Below are 7,152 nucleotides of genomic sequence, written 5' to 3' on the forward strand. Positions count from 1 at the left end.
TGGAGTATGCATGAGAAATAACAAGAGTGGGGTTGAGGGAATACCTCTACCAGCGCCCTTATTCACATCACAATACTGTTCAGTAGCCAAATACAGTTATTTCTTTATCTGTGCAGTTCTTGCAACACTACTTGTCTGTCTTCAAACCGCGTGTGTCAGGTAAGGAAATAGATGCCAGTGTTGAGATCCAGTTGCATGAGCAGATTTCTGAGAGAGTGCAGAGAACTTCCTCTTTATGTTTGAAGCAATGACTGTAGAAAACATAATGAAAAGCTGTGAAACTTGTGTAGATACAGTTAAAAGTCCAACATTTCTACTTATCCTTGTTTGTGGTGAGCAGCAGATCAAAAAAGTTTAGGATTATAAATGGCTTCAAGTGCATATTCAGGCCTGTGAGACTCATTCAGACATTTTCACTTGTTACCTTTGTTCACTTTGTCAGTCAAAAACACTGTTAAACACAGTTGCAACATATGCACAGTTAACTTGTTGGTTTGTGTCAAATAGTCTTGAGGGTGGAGTGTGCAGTGATTGAGTACTCTTCTACTTTATAGTGGAAGGTGTAAAACTGTCCCTATATTGAAAGTCCTATTTATGTGATCATTAGTATGATTGTGATGTTTGCTATTTCATTTAAAGAAACTCAGTCATTCTCTTTAACTACCCCAGTTTCAGACAAGCTGGAAGGCTGTGTAAAATGTAAACAGAATGCAATGATTTGAAAACTTCATAAATCCATATCTTATTCACAATAGAACATAGAAAACACAAAACATTTTTAAACTGAGAACATGTACAATTCTAAGACAAAATGGTCATTTTGCATCTGATGGTAGCAACACATCTGAAAAAACTTGGGACTGGGCCATGTTTACACTGCAGTGACAACAGTCTGTAAACATCTGGGAACAGAGGAAACCAGCTGCTGGACTTTTGGGAGAGGAATGTTGTCTTGTTCTTTTCTGATAGAGGATTTTAGCTGCTCAGCAGTCCTGGGTCTTCTTTGTTGTAGCTTTTACTTTCATGATGTGCCAAAGTTGGTGAAAGGTGAAAGGTCTGGACTGCAGTCAGACCAGTACAGCACCCAGATTCTTCTACTGTGAAGCCTTGCTAAAAAAATGTCCTATGCATGGGAGCATATATTGCTCTCAAAACTCTATTTAAACCCTTCAGCATTTAAGCTGCCTTTCCAGATGTGCAAGCTGCTAATTCTATAGGAACCAAAAGAGATGCAGGCTTTTGAACTGAGTGTTGATAACAGGCTGGATGGTCCAGAGGCAATTTTTGCCCATTTTTGTCAAAACATTTCACATTTCAATTTGTCTCCCAACAGAACAGTTCTCCACTTTAATGCTTCAGTTATTAAAACAAACAAACAAACAAACAAACAAACAAACAAACAAACAAACAAACAAACAAACAAACAAACAAACAAACAAACAAACATAAAATGTTGCCTCACATTATTATGCATTTCTGGATTATGCTCACACATGGCTTTTTCATTGCATCATATGGCTTTAAAATACAGTTTATGGCACGTTGAAGCACGGTGAACTGTGTTCAGTCAGTGATTTCTTAAAGTGTTCTTGAGCCAATGCAGTGATTTCCATGACACAATCATGATTTGTTTAAATGCAGTGCTGTCTGAAGATCACAGCCATCCAGTATTGATTTTGCACAAAGAGAATTCTCCAGATTCTCTGAATCTTGTGAGGAAATTATGTTGTGTGGTGATGAGCTATTTAAACCCTTTGCAATTGACTAAGAAGCTCTGAATCTCTAAGATGCCTGTTTTATATTACTAAACTGTTGTCAACTAACCTAATTATTTGTAAAATAAACCAAAATAAAAAGAACCACTTACTTTTCAGGCCCTTATTGCCCCTTTGTCAACTTTTTTGGGACACGTTGCTGCCATCAAATTAAAAAAAATAAATAAGTACATTTGTTTAGTTGATTATTTCTTAGTTGTAACAATGGTTCTTGGCAATAAATTCCATATTTTTGGAAAGCCTGTTTATTTCCCCTTAAATGGTTCCAGATGTAAGGAGTTTATTTATTTGTAAATAACTATATTTGTGGGTTGAGCAGCAGATCTGAATATGTGCTACATCACTCAGTTGGCATCTGCTTACGTTGCTTGGGTTGTATTTATTCATTTAAACATCATCTTAAGACTAATTTATTTAGACTAGCTTTTAATTAGATGTGTGCTGCATGTTTAATTGTACTGTTTTATGTTTATCTGTTTTATATTATTGTGAAGCACTTTGTGGTTTTTATCCTGTGAAGAGTGCTATATAAATCAATAAAGTAAAGTAGCTTCAAGCATGCCACGTTTGACTGATCTGGATAGGGCCTGTGCCATGGGGCAACTTGAAGTTGAAGAAACCAAGTTGCTGCATTATTTGGACTGAACTGCACACAGCCAATCGCCATTCTCAAAGGGCTGCCAGGAGGCCTGTCATGACTGCTCTTCATCCTCAGGCCTGTTTGCATTGGTCTTGCAAGATGTGCAGTAGAACCTAAACAAGTAGAGGAACATTACGTTCAGTGATGAGTCCAGATTCTGCCTACGGCAGCTGGATTGTATAGTCAAAGTGTGAGGAAGATGCAAAAAACACTATGCTGGTTGCTCCCCCGATAAGGTAGCAGCTTTTGATCTCCTCTACTGGAAAATTATTGGAGGCAATCTTGATACAGAGATATCAAGATAAGATTCTGCAACCAGTGGTAAACCCATATTACCACAATCTGAGAGACTATCGCCAGAATTTGGGAGTGGAGAGAATAGAAGCTGACTTGCAATAAATACTGGTGGAAGAATGGGATATCATCCCACAGCAGTGTGTGACCGAGCTGTTGACCAGCATGAGGAAAGGGGTCTGGCTGTCGTGTCTGTGTATGGTTGTTCCACATGCTACCCTGATAAATAAATAAATTGTTAAATTGCCAACATGTCTTGTTTCTTAAGACTTAAATCATCCAATCAAATAAACCTTTTACAGACTTTTTTCAGTTTTAGTCCTTTTAGACATCAGTACTGCTTTGATGTTGTAGCTCATATCCATTAAAAATCTTATTTAATCAATAGACACTTTACAATTAAGCTGGGAGACACATCATCCTGACATACTGCACTCTCAGGTGGAGTCCTTCAGGGGTCCATTCTTGGCCCACTCATTTTTTAAACTTAAATACCTCCTCTAAAGGCCTTATTGGACTAGGTAGCACTTCATAATAATGTCACACTATTAAGCATTAGTAAGGTAAGGTATTAGCTAATTATCATATCATTAGCGTATTATAATTACTCCTTAGTGTGTCATTTATAAATACAGATATCCCAGCTTCTCTAAAATTGAGGTTGTATTTAAAAAGAATGCCTGAATTTCTTTACATGAAAACCGCACACATCATAATCATACCAATAATGACTTAAACAGGGCTTCAACTATAGAAACAGTAGAAGAGTACTGCATCACTGCACACACCATCTTCAAGACACAACCCAACAAGTTAACTGTGCATACACTAACTGCATGCATAAACAGTGTTTTCACAGACAAAGTGTGTGCAATAGTAACTTAAAACTTACAATGTGTACAAATGCATCTGCATGATTATTTATTTCATGTTTGGCTCGTGGCTCAAAGCTTCATTCTCTGGTATTTATAGCCCAGTTTAGCACACTGTGTCTTTAAAAAGTTGTACTGTTAAAATGACTCAGACCGCATTCTTTGGGTAAGAAGATGCACATAAATCTGATTTTTATGAAAAGGGAACTTAATGAGCAGAAATCATGAGTTGTACACCCCTGGGTATTTTTATTTTGGCATTTGAGTGAGTTTGATTATTAATACATTTCAAAAATTGGCATGTAGTTTCCTGTGAGCAAAGCAGACGTGAGATTGTGTGCTGTAAGTTGTAGATGTTTAAACATGTAAAGTAATTATTTCTGAAAATCTGTTTTTCCATGGCTTATTATATAGATGGCTTGACTGAAAAGTCATTAGTCTGTGACTGTCCTGGATACTCCGAAATTCTGACTCGCACATGCAAAATGAGTTGAAACTGGTGACTGAGCCAATACAGTCATCAGAAAAGAATTTACTGAGGTCACAGAGCCAAGTTCTTGTGTAATTTGGCACAGATAAGACAAAGAAGCAACATTATCTAATTACTTGTGGCCTGAGTTCGACCTAATGCATGAATAAATGTTTGACTTTCTGTATTCTATACATAAACGTAACATCTATATTTATTGTTAATGTGTGGTTTTATTCAAACTGTCAATCACTTTGTTACTGTGTGTTTTTAAAAAGTGCTATACAAACCAAAGTTATGATTATTATTGTTACCATTATTATTAAAGTGGTGAGGTAAAAGGACTGGACTGCATATGAGTGAAAAAGCAGACAAAACCCCCCAAAAACTTTGAAGACCTTCAGAAAACTACTTCAGAGATGCTGATAAGTGGATTTTGTCATCTTTGAACAGAGAGCAGTGGTCAACCAGTTTTATAAGCAACTACAACCTGCTGCATGAAAGTTTTAACTATTCTAATAGATTTTTTAAAACATTTTTGTTGTTGTTGAATTATTCCTTAAAATAACAGCAAATTTAGAGACTAAAACAGCCGCTTAGTCGTCAGCATAGGTTAAGAATTTTTTTTCTTATGGAGGAGGGGAGAAAGAAAAAAAAACAAACACAAACACACACATACATACTACCAGTCAAAAGTTTGCACACCTTCTCATTTGATGGTTTTTCTTTATTTTTCCAACTTTCTACACACATACAGAAGACATCAAATATATGAAGCAAGATATATGGAAATGTGTAGCAAAGACAAATTTGATAAATAACGTGCTACAAACGCTTGGCCATCTCTCAATGAGCTTCATGTTATTGTCACCTGAAATGGTTTTCACTTCACAGGTGTGCCTTGTCAGAGTTTATTTGTGGAATTTCTTGCCTTCTTGGAGACCTGTGCTTTGGTCTGATGAGTCCAAATTTGAGATCTTTGCTTCCACCCACCGTGTCTTTGTGCTTGAACGGATGGTCTCTACACGTATGGTTGCCAGCGTGAAGCATGGAGGAGGAGGTGTGATGGTGTAAGGGTGCTTTGCTGGTGACACTGTTGGGGATACACCACTACATCCTGCAGTTTGCAATGCACTTGATGATTTTCATCTGTGGAAACCCATTCCATGAAGCTCTCTACGCACTGTTCTTGAGTTAATCGGAAGGCCACATGAAGTTTGGATGACTGATTGTGGAAAGTTGGCGACCTCTGTGCACTATGTGTCTCAGCATTCCCTGACCCCACTCTGTAATTTTAGATGGCCTACCACTTCATGCTTGATGTTCCCAATCACTTCTACTTTGTTATAATACTACTAACAGTGTGGAATATTCAGTTTTGAGGAAATTCCATGACTGGACTTGTTGCACAGGTGGCATCTTATCACAGTATCATGCTGGAATTCACTGAGCTCCTGGGAGCGATCCAGTCTTTCAAAAAGAATAGATCTATCTCACTTTCTTTTTTTTTTTTTCCAACTATGTTTTGTTGATTTCAACCATGACATACAAAGTTAGCAACAGCAAAGTCAATTTTGATTTCAGAACAATTGTATGTCCATCACACCCTCCAACCCCCCCATCCCGAATTCTCCCTCTTCCAGGTCCACACTAGACAAGACACCGCGAAGATCCAGTCGCCGCACATAAAAATATCTAAGCCACATCATCCAGTCACACACCCGTACACATACCGCACACACAAAAGAAAATGAGTAACAAGCATAACAAAAACAAAAAAACAACTTTATAATGTTGCCTCTCTCAGTTCACTTCACTCTCAGGAAGTAAAGTAGTGGTGTCAACCAATACGAGAAATGATTTCCAGGTTTTGTTAAATTTCCTAATAGAACCTTTTAGTGAGAATCTAAGTTTTTCTAACTTTAAGTTAGTTAAAGAGTACTTCCTTCACCCAATGGTCATCAGTTGGGGGGTGGGGAAGCTTCCACTTCAACAGAATAAGCCTCCGAGCTAGTAGAGTGGTAAAGGCTAAGGCCTGTTTGATGGGGCTGAATAAGTTTAAATTGGGGGGGAATGCCAAAAATTACGGAGAGTTGGTTAGGAGGGACAGTCTGGCCATATGCTTGACTAAGTGTGTCGAAAATATCCCTCCAAAATGCACTTAGTTTAGAACAAGACCAAAACATGTGGACATGGTTTGCAGGTGATAGTCCACATCTGTTACAGGCATCACTAATGGTTCCATAGATTTTAGATAATTTTGCGTTTGTATAATGTACTTTATAGACCACCTTGCACTGAATCAAAGCATGATGGGCACAAATTAAGGACGAGTGAATCAATTTTAAAGCAGAATCCCACTGCTGTTCTGGCAGGGTTGTCTGTAACTCTTCCTGCCATCTCAGCTTAGTAGGAGAAATAGATTTGGAAACAAATGTATCTAGTATTTTATACAAGGCTGATATAAGTCTGTTTTCATGAGGGTTCGTCTGCAGGATGATATCCAGATTTTTTTCTGGAGGCCGATTGGGAAAATCAGGGAACTGTTCTTTTACAAAATCTCTAGCCTGAAGATAACGAAAAAATTGGAATTAGGCAGGTCGTATTTAGATGATAGGTCAGAAAAGGATAGAAAGGTGTCATGACTGTACAAGTCCTTAACAGTCCTAAGTCCTTTATCTTTCCAAATTCTAAAGGCCGCGTCAGTGTTTGAAGGTACAAGATTGCAATTCTTTAGTAAAGGTGTTAGCAAAGACGGCCCAAATAGCCCAAAGTATTTTCTGAACTGTTGCCAATAGTTGCCGTTCCTTAGCTATTTGATTCTCCCCAACAAGGGTTGGAGAGATGGGGAGTGGTGAGCTGAGCAGTGATGAAAATAACAGCGTTACTTTTTTCAGTAACGAGTAATCTAACTAATTACTATTCCTATCGTTACAACGCCATTACAGTTACTAACAAGAAAATGCGGTCCGTTCAACAAACAGACGGTTGAAGCTGTGTTCAGCTTACCGCATCTTATATCAGTTGCACGGAAGTAGCTGACTACGTAAGTAATCTGGACGCTACCCGGTTGTTCAGTCTGACGTCACTAGCCGTGTCTGG

The sequence above is a fragment of the Haplochromis burtoni genome, unplaced genomic scaffold (assembly GCF_018398535.1).
Source record: "Haplochromis burtoni strain Fernald_Lab_line unplaced genomic scaffold, NCSU_Asbu1 Contig_156, whole genome shotgun sequence".
NCBI classification, from domain to species: domain Eukaryota; kingdom Metazoa; phylum Chordata; class Actinopteri; order Cichliformes; family Cichlidae; genus Haplochromis; species Haplochromis burtoni.